The sequence below is a fragment of the Heterocephalus glaber genome, unplaced genomic scaffold, assembly GCF_053883595.1.
Source record: "Heterocephalus glaber isolate CG9 unplaced genomic scaffold, H.glaber_assembly_v1.0 deba00001831, whole genome shotgun sequence".
Classification (NCBI taxonomy): domain Eukaryota; kingdom Metazoa; phylum Chordata; class Mammalia; order Rodentia; family Bathyergidae; genus Heterocephalus; species Heterocephalus glaber.
This window is the reverse complement of record NW_028258491.1, coordinates 1,465,873-1,490,448: the sequence shown is the minus strand read 5'-3', so window position 1 is coordinate 1,490,448 and position 24,576 is coordinate 1,465,873. Positions and strand designations below refer to the sequence as shown.

Sequence of the window (24,576 nt, the reverse complement as noted above, 5' to 3'; positions counted from 1 at the left end):
ATATTAATATTAATACAAATATTTCAAACATTAAGAAAATTTACATTTTTATAGCTTCTTTATAGTCATTATTTAAATTTGTACTTTTATGTTTTTTAATTAAGTAAATCTGTGAGAGAATAAAATTGAAAAATGACTATGAAATGCAAACTTTTTTGAGAATTATTATTGTAATTATCTTCACCAGCCTGAGTAAGAAAGTGTCTTCTTCAAAATTATATAGACAAGGGCCAGGGATTTGGCTCAGTGGTTCTGCCATCTGACTCTTAATGTAAGGTCACGAGTTCAATCCCCAGTACCAAAAAAAATAAATTATCTAGACAAAAATCACATATTTAGCTTCTTTTAAAATAACATGTATCATTATTTATAATAAACTCTAGAAGCAAATAAAAATAAAGATAAAGAATTTATCATTAAAGAGGATTTACTGCAAATAAAAGTTGTAGTTGTTTATTGGAAGATTATTAACAATAAAGGTGATGTACATACATAGGTTTATGTGTACGAATTCATCGATTTTATTTTAGTTTAATCCCACCCTGTGAAAGTGAGAAAACCAAATTTACAAAGTGTGAGCATAAATTTTGAGCTTAACATTTACATTTTATTTGTCAAATATTGATGATCAGTTTTATATCATGCTAACATTCATAGAGAATATCAACACAGAAATCATAGCAGCATAAAATAATCCATACTTAATCTCTTGGATTTAGATAAAATTCCTTTTTTCCCTTCAACCTGAACCATTGAAGTACATAAGTTCATAACAAGCCATATGGTTTTAAAACATTAACTTCTCTCTACATAACACTGTCTCACATTTTTTTTGCTTTAATTGCTTTCACATAAGTCATCTTAATACTTTATCCAGTGTTTCTGTGATTCCATTATTGTAATTTGGATCATCTGTCTTGCCCAAGTCTGGGCTCCCCTGGTCCTCCTGTGGAATCCGGGTCCCTTGAACCCTCACTCAGCTAACCCACTGGATCTTGGCAGGAGGCGAGTGTTATTGACAGCTCACTTCTGCTTTACTCTCCCAGTATTCACCAGGGAACTCACTCCACATGGAGCCTTTGCTGCCCTTTCTCAATGTTTCTACTTCCTCTTGCCTAACCAGTCCTTGGAATATAGCATTACAAAGACTTGGTAGTTATTTCCCATGTGTGTTCACATATGGATATTTATTTTTTAACTTAACAGTATTCTAGCTAAAGTACTAATGATTTTTATCATGAACAGCATGCCTGCCATTGCTTTGCAGTGTGGGCTAAATACAAACGCTCCTAATTTGGAACATAGGAAAGGTGCTAACATCTCTACAGAACCTTCTCTCAGGCTACCACCTTCATTTTTGAAAACACTTTCTTTAGGGTCACTGAACTGCTGAGTGATTTCCACACTCACTCCAGTGTCGCATTCCAATTTTAAGCCAGAATTTGTTTGATCCAGCCCCCCCCCCATCCTTCTCTCTCTGTCTTCTTATTTGGTCACAAGGCAAAATTCTCATGCTTGCTTCAGCTGATAAGGTTTTAAATGAATATAAAACAAATTTTCTAATTACATTTAGAGAATTTTCCAAAAACCAAATTGCCTTTTTAAAATTAACATTATTGGTACATCTTAGGTATACATTATGACCAAATTGCCTTTTGAATTTGAATTATTATTGTGATAAATTATGTTTCGCTCCAGTGATATTGGGGTCAATGAAACCATTCAAAATTGAATTGATTAATATATTCTAAAGTAATGGACAACACAAACTAGGCTTAGTCCAGGTTACACATGGAGGCTTTCTACTAGTCATGAATGTGTGTATTGTGGATATATATGTAAGTGTAGAATCCATATTTTCTTTGAATACTATGTGTATTTTTCTGCTTCTCATTTGTGCTAGCAATAAAAACTCTTATAATTTAAATTAATAACTTCTGCTGCTGGGGTCAATTTTGTCTCTTATTTCTAGTAGTTATACATGGGCTCTGTCCTTCACCAGATTTGGTTTTTAAAGTTTTCTTCATGTTATACATGTTGCAGTACATCGTTGCACTCATCCACGGAGTCCCTTGTGTGCTTCACCATCACACACCTTTCCCTGTCCACTTCGGTTCCCCTCCCACCCACCCCTGTCCATCTCTTGGCCTCCTTCCCTGCTGCAAAAAATCTCTCATTCTGGTTCCTCTTATCCCTTATTTTCTATTTTGTTTTGTGCTTTTTTTACTGGTACATTTTAGATATATAAAGGATCCTTTCATCATAGGGAATTTGTACCTGTACAGGATTTATTTGCTTCTTTTTTCCCCCATTCCCTTCTCTTCTCTTCAACTCCTCTTTCATGTATTATTTACAAAAGTTTCATTTCTATTTTTTCCTTTTATTCTTTGTTCTTTGTCCATTCTTTCCTTTCCCTGTCCTTCTCCCTTGTTCCTCTTCTCGTTTGAATATTTTCTTCCCAAAATTTATGTATATTTTGGGTTCCTTATATAAGATCAATCATGCTATATTTATTTTTTAATAAAATGCAGTACTACTCAGCCATAAAAAAATGAGAAATTAGAGAAATTTATAGCTAAATGGGTGCACATTGAGGCCATACTCTTAAGTGAAATAAATAGCACACACATGTAAACACTGAATAGTTTTTCTGGTGTGAGAAACTGAAAGTGTAAATAAGGATCAACATATATAATAAATAAGGTGAAAAAGGAAGAAAAGATCCAATCATTCTATATTTAATCTTGTGTGTCTGATTTATTATTTCACTAGAATTTACAACAGATTGCTTAGTTCAATTTTTCATAAAATTGCTCCATTAAATCTTATTGATTTTTTTTTTTTTTTTTGTACCGGGGATTGAACTTAGGACCTTGTGCTGGCAATGCAGGCATGGTGCAACTAAGATAAATAACTGGCCCTTACTGATTCTATTTTTAATATGCTATTCTATTTTTTTCTTTCTTATCATTCTCTCCTGATCTTATTTGTCAGTGTGGTAGACAGAATTGTAAGATGTTCCCCAGGTTTATAATTCCTGTTATATGTACATATTCTCCCCATTGTCCTATCGAATTCTGATCTAGGTGCGGGTATGCTGAGATCATACAGATATAACCAGTTTCCTACTCAATTCACTCAATTACAAAGGTTTTACATGTGATTTTCATTGAATCACAGGGGTCCTCTAAATTTTTATTTAGCAGTCAGAGAGGAAATCAGGGATGGTGTTTGGTCAAAGTTGGAGGAACACAGGAAGGGATTGGGCTTGTATTCTAGAAGATGATTGTAGCACCATGTCTATTGTGGTATTATAGACAAGTCAATATCTAGTTTGGATCTTAAATTCCCCCCTCAGGACAGTGCTTTAAGGCTTCATCTCAAGTTCTGCATTATGAGAGGATGTGGATTTATGATAGGTTTCCAGGGAGGTCTTCTGATCGCTGGATGGGCTGATCTCAATGGGCCTTGTGCATCCTCCTTTCCTTCTCTCCTTTTTTTGTGTGTTCCAGCCATGACCTGAATGATTTTGCTATGCCATGCGCTGTGTTACCTTGATACATGTACAAAAGCCATGGCATCAACATACCATGAACTGAGACTTCTGAACTGTAAGCCAAATTAAACCTTTTCTTCTGATTAGTTGCTTATCTCAGGAAAGATGATGAACACAATGAAGATATGAAAAATACATAAAAATCTGTTTTTGAGAGAGAGTCTCACTATGTAGTTCACAGTGGCCTTAAACTCACTATGTAGTCTAAGCTGACTTCAAACTCACAGCGATACCCCTGCCTCAACCTCCTGACTTAAATATCTTTTGCAAATCAGCCTGGCTTTCTTTTCCAGAATGCAGAGTCTGCCAATGATCAGAGACCTCCCTCAAAGCCCTACCTTCAGTTTCCATGGACTCCTTCTTGTGCTGAGCTGGACATTAAGTTTTTAAAACACTGTCTTGTGTGGGATGTTTAGGATCCACACTATAGGATGGACTGTAGTGTAGAATGGGACAATAAACATGAGTAGGGGAGAAGTGCTCTCTGAAATCCTGGTTTTGTGAGACCCAACTTAGCAACTTAGCAATGTCTACACCATGTTGAGAACATTCTCCTCCATTTTGCAAATGTGTGACTTCCAACCACATTCTGTCTCCCGGGAGAAAACCCCACCCCTAACCGATAAACAGAAACTGTGTTTCAGGTGATCTGCAACAAACCATTACCCAGGGAAATGGGGGGAACTAACTGTACTTATCCTGGCTTCTGTAACCAGCTTCTGCAACAATCTGTAACCCAGGAGAAGGGGAGGAGGGACTTTTTCTGTGGTTTTTCCTTTTAAATATGCAGTCCTCATTTCAGTTGGGGCCTTTGTCCTCCAACTTGGATCGAGTGTACATGGGTACCAGCCAGAAAATAAAGTTCTCCAGTAAGATCCCAAGACTGTGTCATGGTTTGAGAGTTCATTGCTAATCTAATTTAGGGACAAGGTCCAACACTGGAGACCCCAGTGAGATCTCCTTGAGCTGACAGTCTTGGGCCTTACTGCCACCCCAGGCCATCACTGACCTGCCTGAATTTTGGGGAGGCCACCCTGAGGTGTTCCTGGGACCCAAATTTGGCGGGTGTTGACAGAGGTATGCAGAACTTGTTTGTATTGGCACTGGAGAACTTTATTTTGAAAGCCTCTGGAGGTAAGGACCTGATGGTCTTTGTGGGTCTGGACAGGGGGAACAGAAGGAGGTCGTATGCAACACAGACTCCTCTGTTCGGGGATTCACTATGATGACAGGAATTGCCCACCAGGTTAGAGTGACACAGGGGTGGCACTCAGTCGTTTGTCTGCCACTGTGTCTGTCTTGTTTGTCCTCGTGTTGTGTGTTGTGTTGTTCTCTCTTTCCAGTTGGAAGAAGGAAAAAGTTGTGAGAAATTCTAAATCCAGGGCACCTATGCCTTTACATTGTGTTTTGAAAAATTTTAAACAAATATATTCTGAGGATAAGGAGGATAAATATGGGGTGAAGGTTTCCAAGGGAAAACAGCATGCTCTGTGAACTAGAATGGCCTAGATTTAGAGTGAACTGGCTGCCCAAAGGAACTTTTCAGCATGGGGTCTGTTGGGGAGTCTGGGGTGTCATGGCAGGAGACATCAAAACCCCCCTTTCTCTAAAAAAACCCAGGCTCTCATGTCTCTTCTGGAGTCTGTTTTTCACTCCCATCAGCTTACCTGGGATGACTCCCAGCAACTCCTACAAACTCTTTTTACCTCAGAAGAAAGACACTGCGTCCTCCAGGAGGTGATTAGAGCCACCCTGGGACCTGGTGGTGATGCTGCCCCTGTCCATGCCCAATACGTGGAGGCTGTCATGCCAGCAGAGCTTCTGAATTGGGACCCCAACACAAAGGAGGGTAAGAGGGAATTGGACACTTACCGCCAGTGCCTTTTGGGTGGACTCCACTTGGCAGCACTAAAGCCTACTAATTTGACCAAGGTAAGCGAGGTTCTAACCTTGTCACTATTAATCTAGCTTTTGTTTCTCAGTTGGCCCCAGACATTAAAAGAAATTACAGCAATTAGAGGGATTCCAGGGAAAGAATAGATCTGAGCTCTTGGGCATTCCCCAGAAAGTCTTTGATAATAGAGGTACTCCAGAAGAAGTAGGCACCAAGAGGCTTGGAAAAGTAGCCATTGCTGCACTGGAAGTTCATAAGACTAAGACACAGGGAGGAGAGAAAACCACCACCCAGGGGTTCCAGAGGGAGATACAAAATTGTTAAAAGGATTTCATAGCCTCTTTCCTCAGGTTTGGGCAGAAACACACCCACCTGGACTGGCGGCACACCAACCTCCTGTTGTGGTTACCCTCCTGCCGGCAGCCACCATCATCACCATCAAACAATACCCCATCAAGACAGCTGCCAGAAAAAAAATGAGGATTCATTTGTGAAAACTCCTGGATGCTGGAATCCTGAGACCAGGTAAGTCCCCCTGGAATAGTACGCTTCTTCCAGTATTAAAACCAGGCACAGGAGACTATCACCCAGTCCAGGACTTACGTGAAATAAACAAGAGGGTAGAGACTGTTCACCCAACTGTCCCAAATCCCTATACACCGCTGAGCCTCCTTCCACCAGAACGCAAGGTATATACTGTATTGGATCTCAAGGATGCTTTCCTCAGCATTCCCCTGGCACTAGTGACTCAACCTTTGTTTGCCTTCGAATGGGGGAACCTGGATCAGGGATGCTCGGGACAGCTGACCTGGACTAGGCTGCCACAGGGATTCAAAAACTCCCCCACGTTGTTTGATGAGGCTCTGAATCGGGATTTGTCTCCCTATGGAATAGCCCACCCAAATGTGACTCTGTTACAATACGTAGATGATTTGCTCATAGCTGCCAACTGACTTGCAGCTGCAAGGAAGCAACCAAGGACTTCCTTGAACTGTTACAAGGGCTTGGTTATAGGGTCTCAGGCAAAAAGGCACAGATTTGTGTCTCAAAGGCGACCTGCATTTGTGACAGAAAAGGGAGAAAAAGCAAAAGGGGTATTAACCCAAACCCTGGGACCTTGAACAGACCAGTGGCATACTTATCTAAGAGACTGGATCCGGTAGCCGCTGGGTGGCCATCCTGTCTGCGAGCCATTGCAGCCACTGCCTTTTTGGTAAAAAGAGGCTGACAAACTAAGTCTGGGCCAAGACCTGATTATTGTTGCCCCACATGTGGTTGAGACATTGCTAAGAGGGGCTCCAAGTCAGTGGCTCTCAAATGTGTGGTTGACTCAATATCAAGCCCTGCTCCTCGATCATCCTAGGATCGCTTTTGCCCAGACCACGGCCCTCAACCTGGCAACGCTGCTCCCTGATCCCAAATTGGATGCACCTGTCCATACCTGTGAAGATGTCATCTACTTCATAGATGGTAGATGTGAAAGAGGGTACCAGGTATACAGGGGCAGCTGTGGTCGCACCAGAGGGACAGATAAAATGGGCTCAATTGCTGAGCTGAGGGTCTTTGGCATAAAAGGCTGAACTGATTGCCCTAACACAGGCCTTATGGATGGAAAATAAAACTGTAAACATTTATACTGATAGCCAGTATACATTCACCACTGCTCATGTACATAGTGACATCTACAAATAGTGGGTCCAACTGACCTTGGAAGGAAAAACCATCAAAAATAAAAAAGAGATTCCGGCCCTCTTGGAGACAATTTGGGAACTGAAGGCAGTGGTCATTGTCCATTACAGAGGACACCAAAAGGGGGATCACTACAAGGCAAAAGGAAACAGAACACCAGATTTAGCCTCCAAGAGAGTGGCCAAAGAACCAGTGGGGCCAATAGATATCCTACCTGTAAAGCCCCCAGAACACTTACCAAATCAGCCAAACTATGCCCCTGAGGAAGAGGTTCAAAATAAACAATTAGTAGCAATAAAGCAAAGTTCTGGATGGTGGGAGAGACCCAATGGTCACATTTGTTTGCCCAAAGTGTTGGGAAGACAGATTCTTCAACAACTGCACTGTCTCACCCTTTTAGGGGAAAAGAAATTAAGAGATCTGGTAAGCTCTGTTTTCCATCCCAGGACTAGCTCTGTTGGCTCAACATATTTGTTCCAGGTGCCATGTGTGCAACAAGGTAAACCCCCGAATGAGGCCCAGAAACATTGGGACTGGGCTTAGGGGGACCCAAACAGGAGAACACTGGGAACTGGACTTCATTGAGATAAAGGCAAGTAAACATAAATTCAAGTATTTGCTAGTTCTGGTGAACACTTTTTCAGGGTAGGTAGAAGCCTACCCAACCCAGACAGAGACTGAAGCCATGGTCATAAAAATATTGCTCCAAGAGCTCATCCCCCAATTTGGCCTCCCATGCTACCTGGGGTCCGACAGTGGTCTGGTCTTCACGGCCCAAGTATCTCAACCGTTGGTGAAAGCCTTAAACATTAAATGGAAATTACACTGTGCTTATCACCCACAGAGTGCAGAGCAAGAAAAAAGGATAAATAGAACCTTAAAAGAGACGTTAAATTTGTTTTAGAAACTGGCAGAAAGTGGCCCGATCTCCTCCCTCTTGCCTTGCTATGTGTTAGATGCCCCTATATGTAAAAAAATCACCCCATTTGAGATCATGTACAGGAGACCCCCTTCTCTCCTCCCCAGAGTTAATTTGAAACAAACCAATAAATTCACTAATGGTTTTTTGATTCAGTCTCTACAAGCCTTACAAGAGATTCAGTTTGAAAACCATCACCGAGTACAGGCCACCAGAGGGCAACAGCCTTTCGCACCCCACAAGGTCAAACCAGGTGATCTCATCTTGGTTTTCCAACATCACTCATGCCAAGGCAGCAACACCAGAGGATGACCCACCTTCAACATAGAAGGTCCTCAGCCAGTCCAGGGACCAAAAGATAAGACAGGGACAGGAAACAAAGCCATAATTATGCTAATTTTATGTCAAATAAGGTTTCAGAAAAGTGATGCTAGCAACCCCTATGCACCACAAACAAAATTTTAAAAACTTAGGATGACTTCAAGTGACAGAGTGGTCAGCCAAGTTAATAAGGGTCCCGATACCAGCCAAGTTAAATTCAGTTTAAGTCTGTACAGTTCGTTTTCAGAAACATAGAGTCTAACTAGAAAAACAGGAGGGTACACAATTACAAGTTGGATGGAAAGACATCCTGTTCAATTCTATGTTTTTCCGGAAGAGGGGATCTCTGATTGTGGGAAAAAGGGAGATTATCACTGTGGTGCCTGGGGATGTAAAACTGTAGCCCCCTGGCAAGTCCAAGCAAAGGACATTTGGATAAACATCTCAGTTTACTAAAAATTCTGACAGCTTGTTATGTGTAACAGTGTATGTGCTCCCCCAGGTCCTGTATTATAATAAAAAAGGACAAGAACATTTAGGCCCAAATTCCAACCCCTATGGAACACTTTGTGCCAAAAGAGCTGCACTTGATCCCTATACTCCTTGGGTTAGATGTGGCAGGACTGGCAGCCATTGGGACTTCCTCCTTAATATTACAAGATTCTAGCTTCAAAGCCCTCAGTCATCAGGTTGCTCGAGATCTAGGTTATAGAAGATTCAGTCTCCAGGTTAAAAAACCAAGTAGACTCATTAGCTAAGGTAGTATTACAAAACAGAAGGGGTTTAGATTTATTATTCATAAAACAAGGTGGGCTCTGTGTAGCCTTGGGTGAAACATGCTGTTTTTATGCCAACTAGTCAGGGATTATCCATGACACCCTAGCTATAGTAAGAGAGGATTTAAAATACATATATATATATATATATATATATATATATGAATCAAAAAGGACAAAGCTGGTAACAAACTACATTCAATTTGTCTCCTTGGGCAATGACTCTAATATTCACCTTGGTAGGACTCTTGTTTATCCTCCTGTTACTGCTAATGATAGGGCCCTGCATCCTAAATTCATTAACCAATTATACTAAACAACAAGTAAACTCTGTTAAACTAATGGTATTGAGAGGACAATACAATCCTCTTCCTTCAGAAGAAATGGAGGACGAATCAAAGATTTGATTAAATGGACCAGAACCAGTGGGGAATGTGAGAACCAATGTAGCAACTTAGCAATACCAGCACCATGTTGAGAACATTCTCTTCCATTTTGCAAATATGTGACTTCCAGCTGCACTCTATCTCCCGGGAGAAAACCCCACCCCTAACCAATAAACAGAAACTGTGTTTCAGGTGATCTGCAACAAACCATTACCCAGGAGAATGAGAGGAACTAACCGTACTTATCCTGGATTCTGTAACCAGCTTCTGCACTAATCCGTAACCCAGTTGAATGAGGGGAGGGACTTCTTCTGTGGTTTTTCCCTTTAAATATGCAGTCCTCATTTCAGTTGGGGCCTTTGTCCTCCAACTTGGATCAAGTGTACATGGGTCCCACCCAGAAAATAAAGTTCTCCAGTAAGATCCCAAGACTGTGTCATGCTTTGAGAGTTCATCACTAATCTAATTCGGGGTCAAGGTCCAACAGTTTTATTTCCTCTTAATACATACTGATCAGGAGGACTGCTGGATTATATGGTAGCTCCATTGTTCTTTTTTTTGAGGAAAACTCATACTGTTTTCCACAAGGTCTGCACCAATTCATGTTCACATAAACATGTACAAAATCTGTTTTTCTTAATACGCTTGCCAACACCTTTGATGTCTTATAAATACCACACAATCATTTTTTTCAAAGAAAATGTTTTAGTATATGAAAGAAAAGTTCAGATAGACAAGGAGTCAGCAACCTTCCAATGGTAATTATCCTCCAAAATAACCAACTAAAACACTGCATTTTAGGAAAAGATTGACAAAGGGTTTTTTGTTTGTTTGTTTGTGTTGCTATTGTTTTGTTTTTTGATTTGGTTTTCGTTTTTGGTTTTCTTTGTGTGTTTGTTTTTGAGAAAAGGTTTCAATATGTAGTTCGGGCTGGCCTTGAACTCACTGTGTAGCTCAGGTTGGCCTCAAGCTCAAGATGATCCTCCTGCCTCTACCTCAAGAGTCTGGGATTACATGTGTGAGTCACCATACCTGATAACCAAATCTAAACAATAAGAATAATATATAGTCTAAAGAATTACTACACAATGATAAAAATAGTTTTCAAACTTTTATAATAGCATATCATAAGTGTATTTCAAACCCATCAGTGTATGGTTTAAATATGATGTGTGGCCTCTTCCTGTATAATTTCTCACTCTCTAGGAGGCTAATATGGACTTTTGGATATAGTAAAGGAAGGTTTCCATTTCTAGAGAAGATAAGTTCTAATGCCCAATTACTATTCATGTTTGCTATTGCCCCATTGGCCAAAGCTAATAATTTATCTAACTCAGAAGCAATGCTGAAAGGGAAAACAAAAGGCATGAATACAAGAAAGAATGGTTTATTGGGGCCATTATTATGTATGTATAACATAATTTTTATTGACTCCATAATGGAATAAATGTCTAGCATTTACATACTATATTTATTAAAATATTTCTCAATGTTAGCATCCACTTTTTCAATTTTTTTTAGAAAAATAGAACTGCAATACAAATGTTTTTCAATACACATATATATTATATACTAATTAAAGTATTATTTATTGCTACAAAAGTATTTCTCTGCATTCATACTTTTATCTGTAGAAAGTAATTATTTAGTAATAACTGCAAAATCTAATGTGTGAGGTCTCTTCAATAGTGAATGTTAATGAAAATAGAATTTGAAACAGGCATCAACTTAGAACATAGTATGTATCACATCTTCTTGTTTAGTTACAAACCTCTACCAGTTACAGTGAAGAGAAAGACTGACTTTGAGTAGAACATTGTTAATTAATCAACACAATTATCCTAACTGGGAGAACATGAAGTCCTTTAAGTTTAAATTACATCATTAGCTTATTTACACATGAGTATAAGACTGAATTAGTTTGTAATTATTTATGTATACAAATTAAATATAAAACAATACTGTCCCATTCATTGTCTCAGGCTTTGAATAGTTTGGGTAGGAATTTTCACAGTGCCCTGATGACATCTTTGTTCAGAAGGCTGTATCTCATGGGATTGAACAATGGAGTCAAAATAGTGTAGAAAAGAGCAAGCAGCTTGTCTATGCTTTCATACTGACTGGACATGGAATATAAATAAGTGATACCAGCAGATCCATAGAATAAAATCACAACTATGAGGTGGGAGGAGCAGGTGGAGAAGGCTTTGGCCCTTCCTGTGTTTGAGGGCAACCTCAGGATGGTTGAGATTATTCTGCTGTAGGACACAAGGATCAACATAAAGGGCAAAATAACAATCAAGAAAGCCATTGTGTAGACCATCAACTTATTCACTAAGATGTTCCCACAGGCCAAGTTGAGCACTGGAGTGATATCACAGAAGTGGTTGATGATGTGAGACCCACAGAAGGACAGAGTGAAAATCTCCACTGTCTGCCCCATCTGAACTTGGAAGCTTAAGATCCAGGAGCCAGTGACCAGCTGGGTACAGACCTTGAGGTTCATGATCAGTGGGTACTCCAGAGGGTTACAGATGGCCGTGTAGTGGTCATAGGCCATTACCACCAGAAGAAAGCACTCCACGGCCCCCAGCACAAGGAGGAAGCCCATCTGTGTGGCACAGGTGAAAAAAGAAATAGTTCCTTTCTGGGTCCAAAGATCCACAGGAATTCTAGGAAGAGTGACAGACACATAGCAGAGTTCTAGTAAAGAAAAATTACTGATAAAAAAAAAGTAGATGGGGGCATGAAGTGTGGGCTCTAATCTTGTTATTAGGATGATAACTCCATTCCCCAGCAGGATAATCAAGGAGATGACTAAGAATATTCCAAAGAGAAAGCAGTGCTAGTTGGGACTATTAGAAAAGCCCAAGAGAACAAATTCTGTCACAGTAGTGAGATTGGTTTCAGTGATTTTCAATTTGCTTTCTCTCTGTAAATTTGTATTTCATGACTGCATTGTTTCCCTCCTTGAAAACTGGATTAGGACACAAGTTTCAATCTTCATAAATTTTGTTACTTTGTTACTGAACCTTATTTTCTGTGTTTCAGGGAAATTTGATGTGAAACAATCACTATTAAAATTATCTGAGTAAAAATAAAATCACTTTGATGAATAAATAGTTTGACAATGAACTCATGTTAGATTTACATTCTACTCGTATGAATAACTTCATAGTTAAGCGTGGTATTCAGACTTCCAAAGCCAGAAAAGATATAAGCTTTGTCCTCAGGGAAATCATAAAGGTCCCAGCTTCTTCTCTCCCCTTTTCTTAACCTCTAGACTGTGAGTAACTTCCATACATGGCTCCTGTCTCTTTCTAAATGTTATTTACTCTTTAAGTTTCAAATGCTGCATTTTTTTTCGAGAGGGGACTTTTTATTTTCAGTTACATATAGAATTTTAATCTCTCACATCATGGTATTAAATAAAGACTTAGTTTTCCCTCACTTGTGGCTGGTGGAATGAGGTTTGGTGTCCTGCCCCATATTATAGGGTTGTCTTGTTTATTCCACTGCATGTGTCAATCACTGGTCCAGGCATTCCTGTCCTAATTGCCCTGTCTTCCATAGTGATAAATATGTCTGATTATTACTAATCTACAAGTTTAAATCACAAATTTGCCCTCACAGCTGGTATGAGAGTATACACATTTCTTTTCTGCTTTGACATTCTATCACATGACTCATTTGGTAATGAATATAAATAGGTCTCTGTTCTCCTATGTGACTCCACTTGTGGCTTTGAATTAAAAGGAGAAATTTCCATCAGAATTAGTTATATTCTGCAGGACAGGAAAATGGAGAAAGTAAAGTTTGAATTTCCAACGTCAAAGATTGCATTACAGCCTGAGCAACTTAGTGAGAACCTATCTCAAGATAAAATCAGAAATATAAAGCATTGAGCATGTAGCTCAGGGGTAGAGAGCTTGCCTCACATGCACAAGTCTTTAGGTTTAAAGAAAAGATTAAAACAAGTTGTTGCATTAATTGTATTTGTAGGATTAAAATAGATACTGCTAAAACATGTAACCCTGTAGCATTTTACTCTTTTCAATCTTCATAATATTTTGATAATTTTTAAAGAATAAAATAAATATTTACATGAAAAAAATCAAAATAATAAGAAAATATATAGTAAATAGTGAGATATTGTGTGAAACTTTTGACACATTTACAGTCTCATTTGATTTGGGTCACATAAGAAGTAACAGAACATGAGCCATTTAAGTTAAACTAAGTGTTGTCTCTAAGTTATGGAGGTGATAATTTGAAAATAAAGTAATTGCTTCATATTTTCTCCACCAGAAGGTACTATCTATTACTTCTTATAGGAATGATTTAACCTATGATGGCAACATTTCCTATATTAACAACATAAAAATATATTAAATTAAAATACCACATTTTTACTCATTATATTTTTAAAATAGAGATGTTTAGCCTTATTATTAACAATATATAAATGAGAAATTTATATATTTCAGATTCTAGAAACCTTAATTTAACTTTGTAACTCAATTTAATGAAACTACACAGATATGTCAAATAATTTAAGACCACTATATCTTTTATCACTTCAGATGTTTGATATAATTTTGAATCATTATTTTCAAATTAGTAATCCTAAGAGATAGAATACCCATATAGTGACAGCAGTTTACCTTTTTACTTTTGCTAATGTTACATCTTGTGCCTTGACATATTGTATCTTTAAATATTTAAATAGGTTAACATCTAGAGCAACTTTCAGCGAGCACTCTACTTACTCTTGAAACCACTAGTGCTCTTTATAAAGGAAATATAATTTCTTTCTGGTGGGGATGTCTTCTCCCTTGTCACTTCTAAATTGCATGCTAACTCCCTGAGTTTGCAATTAACTTTTGTGTTTTACCAAACAATTCCTCCAAAACAAATGACAGCTTCCTACAGTCACTCCTTGGAATATAATTCCTGCAACTTTCTTTTTCTGAATACTATCCCAGCACAAGAATCTTCTTGAAAAGTAATTCTCAATTACCTCAATTATTCTTCTACTCTTCAGTTTCTTACCTGTCTTACTTTTTATAATTCTCTTGATTTTAACTTTTCAAAAATTGTGTTTCTTGGTACCATCATTAGACACATGCTCAGCCCATTGCCTTACATTTCCTTTAATTTCTCACATTTTTCATGATTGCTTTGAAGTAGAAGATATTTGTGTTTCTGGGGTGAATGTGATGAAAACAAATCATGTTTATTTCAAAATATTAGATAGAGTTCCAACTCTCTTTGAGGGTCTGATATTTGGTGTTTAATAACTTTAAAATACTGTCTTTGAGGGGTATAATTTCTGGTAATTCTAATTAAAGTTCACTGAATATTTTGATCTCAATTGGCCTAAGAATAAAAACTAAGTTTGGAAAACAATAAATACACCATAACTCTGTTTTTTATAGGTAAAAGTGGAAAATGACATCATTATGTATTTATAAGTAATAGGAGAGAAGATTTAATGAATTTTTATTTTGCTATTATTAGGCTTTGCTAAGAACATGTAAAATGTAAGTAAGCAATTCATGCTTTCAGATTTTTTTAACTTATTTATTTGACACTCAAACAGGCAACTTTGTAAGTCATTGTGTTAAACTGTTTAGAAATCACAGAATCTGTCCACATGGATTGGTCACAGAACATGTGCCCCATGTTGAGGTCACCTTTTAGTGACATCCTATGAAAAGTAATGCATTATTCCTGCAGGCAACATTAAACATTTCTAATGCATGCTTTCTTCTCACCAATCCAACTTCCAATTGACCCATAACACATGATTTTACTTTTGTGTAACAACTGAAACCTTTCTCCTTGGTGTGCAGTCCTTGAGTCATGCCAGTGTGTTCTGATATCTGGTGAATGCTCACTTCCTGGTACTAAGCCATGCCCATGGGATTTTCTTGTTCTCTTTAGCAAATTATACCCATATGCTAAATCTCTACAAAACTCTAAAGGTTTATACTGTTTGCTTCTGTTGATAGTGGTAAAATGTAATGAATAGTCATATGTATAAAAAATATAGTTTACTATGATCAAGTTTGGAAGCAGAGAGACTGGTTCAGATGAGATTGCAGTCATCACTGTAGGGGAAGACAGTAGCTAGAAGTAGGATTGAGTAGTGTAAATATTGTAAAAGAGCCAAAGAATTAACACAGAACCTATTCCCAAACATTCTTCTGTTTGATTCTCAACTCTACCACATATAAAATCAATTGCTTAGGAACTCTGACATAGTAATCTGTTTATATTTCTTTTTAACAATCTTCTGTATTTGTTCATCAAATCATGTAGATCCTATTCTCTAAATATTAACCAACTGAGCAAACATCCTTGTAATATTTCTTCTAAAACAGAAACATTTTCTAAAAAGTATTCACTATTTTCTTTACTATCTCATGTTCATAAATCAATCTTATTTCAAAGAGGTTCTTTTCTTATGATGCAGGCTAATCATGCTGTTTTTTCTTCTTGTTTTGTTCACTGGCTCACCTTGCCCAACATAATTACATTGTGCAGTATAATATGAGGCTGAAGACAGATAATCATTAAAGAAATTTAGTTATTTTTTATTTCTGTTCATCTCTATAATGCTGGATTGTGTTTCCCACTCCTCTTCCAGCTTGAATGTCTGCCTGTTACTTCGTTACAATGAAATACCAGAGAAAGCAGTATGTGAAGATGACCTGTCTTGGGGAATCTTCTCCTGCATTTCTCCTTTCAGCTGCTGGCGCAGCAACAGACACAGCAACCAAAAGAAATGTTGCTGCTTCCTGTCCACAATGATTCATGATGACCCATAATGATACACCCTCCATCTGAATGCAGAACTCCTCTCAGGGACATTTTAGAACTTAAAACTGCAGAGGATTGCTGTTATCCAGGTCTGTTTACTGTGTATAAATGCACTGCCTTCCCAGTCATAGTCCTCATAACTCAGCTGAAAACCTTTGTTCACATTCTTCTGCCTTGACATTGAGCACTTGGGATCACACACATCTGGCCACAGTAGCTTACTAAAGCTGTGGATGTTACAGCAGACTTGTTTCAAACAGAATCATTTCCTGCAACATTTTGACTGTGACTAAAGGAAGTCTCCCTCAGTGGGGGGTGTAGCTGTGATTTTTTTAAACATGAGAATTCTGGGCCCCATATTTAGGTCTATACCATGTGACAAAACAATAAAACTGGCCCTAGGGACATGGGGGAAATTACCCAGATAGATGTTCTTAGCCAGGATGATGCAGGAGGCAATGCTCTGTCTTGGATGAGCCTTTCCTTCCAGTTGTTCTCTTGATCTGCTCACTGAGGCCAGTACTTGTAGCCTCGGTGGGTTCATGACACAGTCATTATTCAGGCTGTGTCCTGCTCCAGATGGGGAATGGGATTGACTTGCATTCTGGATGCTTCATAAAGCCATCTGTGATGCTATCACTGTATGCCTGTCCTCAGGAAGACAGGCACACAGGTAGATGCGGTATGTGTGAAACTGTGTATACACTAACAATTGTGTATGAGTGCCGCAGAGATGGGTGGACCCTTGCCATGGCCCTCAGTTTTGCACACTGGGTGGCAGTGAAATCACTTCCAAAATTTCCTTCCCCTTGTGATATTTTTGTACACAGTAGTGAAGATGGATAGTGACCAATAGAAGAAGTAGTATGTCACACTGTATGTAATGATAATCACGAACTAGAGATGCTGGGGAGAGTTTGTGAATAGGGGAAATCCCATTGAAAAAATGACCTCCAACGGAGAGTGGGAAGAAGTGTTGGCTCAGACGGGTGGGAGTCCATTCAGAAAGCAGGGTGGACAGAGGGTGGTGGGAGGGCGAGGTGCAGATCAAAGGCTGGGATCAAAGCTGTTTCCATTCCAATTTTTAAAAATTAAAATATTAATTTTTAATTGCATCAGCTCAAATTTTATCTTTGAAAACACTTCAAATATTTCAAACTTTAGAAATATATTTGTGCCACCAGCTTCGTTCATCTGAAGTACTACACCAAAATACATGTGGAGGTCATTTAAAAATGTAAATTTATTTAGCATAAATCTAGAGCTTAAGAAGTCAGAGGTTTTTTTATATTTTATTTTCAATCCATGAAAATGATATCATCACTGCTTACCTCTGAGAGAAAAACATATATATGTATATATATTCACATTAGGTGACATATGTGAAAATTACATACAAATACATATAATTGTAGGTTGGATTAGAATAAACATTTTATGAATCAGGAGCCCTAGGAGTTGACTCCATCATTACTCTTAATTCATCTGGGACAAAGGAAAGGAAAGAGAGTGAGAAAGATCTAGGATCAGAAGGAGAGGAGTAAAGAACAAACCCCAACCAAGGGAATCCGAAACATATCTACTATAGCAGAGCATTGCTGGTGGTGACAATTGCCGAACTAGATAAAATATATGTATTTGATTCAAAGGATAACAAATAACCCAGTTTTTTCTGGTTTATGACAGCTGCATTTGTGTATTGAATGTTAATAAAAAGCCACACCTTTTTCCTGAGGCCTCTGAAACGGTTTTCCATATGCTGTTTCGCATTGTGTGTTGACCCCCTGTACACTGAGGAAGAACCTCAGCCAATCAAAAGGGCATCCCCACAAAGGGACACATTTACATGGAGGGAAGAAACCTGCCGGAGCCCCTTCACCAGGCCTTTCTGTTTTCTACTTTGTGGCCCAATGCTCTCATCTATGAATACACACAGTCCACTTTCATGGGGCATTGATCCAGGTAGGCTGAAAGGAGCCGAGAGCTCTCAGAGCTGGCATTGTTCCATTGTTCTTGAGGAGAGCAGAGTTCCATGGGGCACACACTGCCCTGATAAATTCAGCACTCAGGAGCCACAGTTTATCATCGAGGTCGCCGGTGACATTCCGTGAATTAGCTATGGCTCCAGTACATCTCAGTGATGAACCTTCTCCTTACTACATGAGAAGATTTTAGACTTCTCAGCTCAGGCCAATCATTATCCTTTCAGAACTTTCCCCAAAGAGGATTTATATGGTTTGTTCTCGGCTATGTGTTTAATATCGATCAGAAAATCTGTAACATATTACATAATGACTAAAGAGTACAACATTTCTAAGAAATAAATTGATTACTGTTTGATAAAATCAAAATTTTATTACCATGGTTTAATTATTATTGTGTACATATCCTGACAAATGTGAAGCAGCTGGCATGGGAACTCTGAATTTGGGTGTGAGAAAGTATTTTCATTTAAGGTTTTTCATACATCAGATTAAAAAATCCACTACAATACAATAAGCAGGGTCTAATAAATACTTCTTACCTTTTTATATATTATGAAGAAATCATTGTACATGCCCTCTTTTAAAAAGAATAAGGTCTTAGATCAATTTTTATTTATGTTATTAAAGTGTCACACAGCTATTGTTCTTTGCTTTTAACACACATTTCTTAAATCAGTAAAAACACATTTGAAATGCTGAAGCAATATAAAACACTTTCATACTAATAATGCTGACGTAATTATTACCAGCAAACATGCACAACAAGAGCTATTAAGGGAAACTTCTTAGGACAGATGGACAATGATATCAGAGAGAAAATTTGATGTAAGCTAAGTAATATAAAGCACTTGAATGAGTGTACAGATGCAAAACAGAAATATGACTTTTAACTCATTTTTTAATTTCCTCAAAGTAACAGCTATGTAAAGCAAAGTAATAATAATGCATTGTGATGTTTAAATTATTTGTAGAATAAAATGCATAAAAATTAGAAGAATGTGTATGGCAGGATACAAGAAGGAAATTGATATCTGATTTTATCATTCATGGTAATAAGTCACATTTAAATATGATTTGAAGGTGAACTATGATCTTATTGATGTATAACATACTCCTACAGCAAAACAAAACAAGTCAACCATAATGTATTTTGGGAAATAGACCTTGGCTAGGGCATCTTGGCTTCACTGACATGATGCATTGCTAAATTCGATGTTCTGCTCCTTAAGGGACAGCTTCTTAAGTAATCAGGGTTTCTGTGAGTGGATCAGGTCTTCCCTGTGATTTCTATCTCTGGGTGAGGTCTGGGGACCAAGCCACCTGGCCACTCTTCCTCCGTGCTTCCTCCTCATCCTCTCTGCCTTTGGGGATCAGCACTCTTCCCATCATTACTATCCATGTTCATCATTCATCTCTCTCTTATTTCAAATATAACTTTCTCTGTGGTAACTGAATCATGTTATTTTACTCCTCAAATCTTTTACTGTTCACCTTGCTCCTTGTGATTTTCATGTGTAGCATAATCTGACAATGGGGACTGAGAGACACAAAAGATTCACTTTTTCTTTCTTTCCACTTATGTCTTTAATATTAGGCTATACTTCTCACTTGTTTAACAACATGCATATCCATGTGGTTTATAAAGATGAAATGGAGAGGAAAGAACATATGAGGACATCACCACTCTGTCTTAGCAGAACACCTCTCCTTGGAATTCCACTTCTCACTCAGCTGGCTTGGCCAGTGGTGTCAAAGCCCTCTAGCTCCTCTCTCCATATATATATATATATATATATATATATATATATATATATATATATATATATATATGCTAAGGACAGCTATACAGCAAATACAATAATACCATATTATAAATAATAAAAATTTTAAATAATATTTCTTCCAGGAAGACATAAATGACTGTCAGTTACATGAAAAAATAATCAACATTAAGAATCTTCAGGAAAATGACAAAGCCACATCATCTAATAGCTGGGAATATCATTTTTTATCAAATGACAGAAAGTGTTGATGAGGACATCGAGAAGAAAGACCCCTTGTTTATTGCCATTAAGAGTGTAAATTATTGGCTGGGGATTTAGCTCAGTGGATCCCTGGTACAAAAAAAAAAAGAATGTAAATTGTTACAAAAAGAAAAATAGAATGCACACACAAATAAAACAAAATAGCAATATCAAATTTCTGATGACTGTAGGATGGATGTAGCTTGCACTCAGGAGTTCCTTGGGAATATTTACCCAATGCAAGAGGCTTGGTGGGCCACAGGGGTTCCATAGAAAATCATGGGGCTGTATCTTGAGAGAGCTAGCAAGATCTCCAGCTAGCCACAGAGAAACCCTGAAATCTTGTTGTCTAGAAAGACAACTAAATTAACTGAAGCAACACATTCTGGCACTGAAAAATCTGGCTCAGTGTGGGAGGGGAACTGCCCTCCAATGTAACAGTAAAGAGAAAAACTAGCATTCCCTCCAGAGCACTGACTCTGCTCCTGGACAGAGTTACAGCCTAAGCAGAATGGAGATCTCAGTACAGCACAGCCACATGAAGAGAGACAGTAATGAAAAGTCCCATCTTGTCTCTCCGATTTAGACAGGGTCTGACTGGGAAGCCATCTTAGAAGCCACAGGTGGAGCAAACAGGAAATGGAGTAAGCAGAATTCAGGTAGGTGGCCATCTTGAGTGTCTCCATCTGTTTAGGTGGAGGGCACCCCTACCTTCTCTATCACTCCAAGATGGAACTGCAACCATGCTCAGGGAGGAAGCCGACACCAGCCCTAATAGTTAGTGTAGGGCCATGGAAAATTTAACAGCACCAGATGGGGAGAAAGGCCCCAGCTCCAGGCTCATGGAATGCCTGATTCTGGGCTGAGAGAATCTGCCTAGGGTGAATGGATAGCATGAAACAGTGTTTGATTTGAATATAGTGTCAGGCAACAATTCCTGGGGTTCTGTGGTGGGAGGAAGTCTGAATCTGGGGTTTCACTGAAGACATAGACCCTGTGTGCCATCTCCTTCAGATTTTCTCAGAGTGAATACCATGGCTCACAGAAACTGGCCAGACGGCCCCTAAAATCACAGTCTGGAGATGTGGGAATCTGGACCTCCCCATGGACTACCCAAATGACAGAGTCAGTGCACGTCCAAGTCTTCCAGCACCCTCATTCCCAGGTATTGAAGAGATTGTTAATGGGGATGAGCCAGTCCCGCCACTGAGGGACTAACCTGAGTACTAAATCCACAGTGGCAATAAAAGGGTTAACACTGACAACCTGGGAATTCTAGTTATAGCCACCCTGCTCTCCATAGATGGCCCCAAGGCTGCAGCAAAATTTTTATGTAAGGCTCATCCATTCTTCCCAATTTAAAAGGTCACCTGCACACCACCTTATCACCTTACTATCTAAAGCTAATGCCCCGTCTTGTTGCTTTGCTGTCTGTCCACCATGAACTGTTGCCCTCTTCCACCCTGCCTCAGGCCCAGCCAAGTATAGACTGAAACCTCTATGAACTGTGAGCCAAATAAATCTTTCCCCCTTTAACTCTGAGTATCTGTATTTTGTTTCAGCAATGAGAAAAATAATTAAGACACACTGCTTGATTTTTGTCTTGGAAACTGGCCCGCTGTCTCCCTTGACCATGAACCTTGACCTGAATACATTCTTGTCATTTTTATATTTGTTGTTCGTGGGCCCAGACTCCTTTGTGCCCTAACTACCCTCTACAGCTTGGACAGAAGTGGTGGAGAACTCAGGAGGAAAAAATGAAAAGATTTTTATTGCCCTCTTTTATCAGGCAGCATCCAAGAACTGGCTCCACAAAATCACATCACAAGGAGAAATATAAATTTGTGTTGTTGTTGGTGGTGGTGTCTGGTATGACCTGGGCGTGGTCAGGAGACATTTGTAAATAACATGTGAGTATGTTACCACTGAAGACAAGCTGGATATGCTATAGCATTTACCCCATAAAAATAAAAACCTGGTATTTTACCTTAATATTCATTGATCAAAATCTTTGTGGCTTACAGCTATATATACAGGTATATATACCTGTATATATATATATCTATGGATCTAGACATATTTTTATATATATATATATTTCTCTAAAGAACTCTTTTAATTCATTAAAGATTTATTTTATTTTTAGGATGTGTTACTGTGTAATTTTTGAACCTGAAGAAATAGTAATATATCTATCTATCCATCCATCCATGTGTCTATCTATCTATCATCTATCTGTCTAATTATCATCTATGTATATTTCCTAAAAAATGATACAGGCTTCCCTAATGGTTGAGACTTTTAAATTATATGGATACATTTGCTTTAAACTGAAAAGGCTTTGAAGTTAAGAGAATTCTATATTGTTTTCTATTCCCAGGATCATCTACCTCTTAAAATAACTAGCATATCTGAGCAGACAGCATTTTTTGTCATGTATCCTGGAAATTCTTTTAGGTTGCAAGGAAATCAGTGGCTTTTGCTTCTACCCACATAGTTTTTCATCAGAGGCTTTAATCTTCCCTGTTTCCAAAGATTCTGATTCTGAACAATATTGATTACCAGCCCCTGAATCAGCTGATTCTAGTGCACACTCAGGCCTCTGACTAACTTCTCTTTTGTCATCTGATGAAATGATCATATGCACATGTGCACACACACACACACACACACACACACACACACACGCTAATGATTCCATTAGAAATAGGGTAAAGGGTCAATAGCCATAACAAACAAGGAAGGGGAAGGTAATTTTCTGACACTTATACCTATCCAGTGGTATTTCATGACACTGTGGTATAATAAGGGGGGAAAGGACATGTTCTTAGTTACAAATATTTTCCTAAACTAAAGAACAAGGATCCATTCATATGGGTGGAAATATGATGGGGGATAAGGTTCCTACCTTGTCTGTTATGTCTTTATTACTGAAAACTTTATATTCAGTGTCTTTGCTCTTTTAAAAAATTCAGTGCCTTATTGTTTAACTTAGTGATATCTCTGAAGAGGTTTGCACGTCTGTGCAACATTTTCTTTGCTTTTCCTTATTTATTTGTAAATTTTTCTTCTGGTTACCTTATGAAATAGTGCAGATAATGACTTTCCTGAAAGGTGCAGAATGGATAAACTCTAGTCCTGAAAATTATACTCTTGACTGCACAACTGAGAAATCTTTGAGAGGACATTCAGGTTATGAGATGTGGGCTATATATTTATATTTTCATTGCATTTATTCTAGTATAATTTTTTGTATATAAAGAACTTTGAACAAATACTTTTTATGTGAATTAAGTGTCTGATAGTATTTGAATTACATATTAAACAGTCTATTTTTGCTTGTGTTGATGTATTTTACACATGCATGGTTTTATTGCATAAATTATTGCAGTCTCCATTGTTAAAATCAAAAATCAAAAGAACTTTGAGATCAAAGATATACTGACGCTCAGAATTAAAAGTATCTAATTATTTTTATTTAAAAGACACATTAACAATGTAATAGGATTTACAATTTCCAGTTACTCATTTATAATTTTTCATTGTGCTAATAAAATATTTTAGAACAAATAGTTTTATCATTATTGGCCTGGTGAATGGAAAAAATTATGAAACCCTGCACTCAAAAATGATTGAGGACAAAAACATTAAAAAATGAGTAGAAAGTCTTGACTATATTTTAAAACATTTGTAAAGCTTTAGTTGTCAGTTTTATAAATGAATAGACCCCTTTTCAGACAGAAACTATTTTATGAATATCATTTATGGAACAGTGCTAATATTATTCTCTAATAAGCTTTGTGTTGTGAAAGCAAATGTATGTAATTAATTACAAATTAAGAACATTTGAAAACATATGCTTTTTACAGGCATCTGTTGCTAAGACATTTTGTGCATTTTTTACATAACAGAATAAACAATATTCTAATTTATTGAATGTCTCTAATTAATTGATTTTTCTTGAGAGTGAATAAGAAATGACATAGTTAGGAAACATTTTGATTAAGAACCTGTATTTTCCCCAATGCAAAAAGGAATACATAATTTTCAAAGGAATTCATTGCACTAACTACAAAAAATTCCAGAGGGGTCCTAATTTCTTCACCATAGGTTCATCAATTTGTTTCCCTCAGTATAATCTTCATTAATTATTCTTATTCCTTCAGTAATAATTGTTCTCTATATTATCTGACTTCAATTT

The 24,576-nt window shown here is 37.9% G+C and overlaps 1 pseudogene; it reads right to left on the bottom strand.

The window, feature by feature from the left end:
• Positions 1–11,549: 11,549 nt before the first annotated feature.
• LOC101716176 (olfactory receptor 10AG1-like) lies at positions 11,550–12,500 on the bottom strand (annotated as a pseudogene).
• Between the last annotated feature and the right edge of the window lie 12,076 nt (positions 12,501–24,576).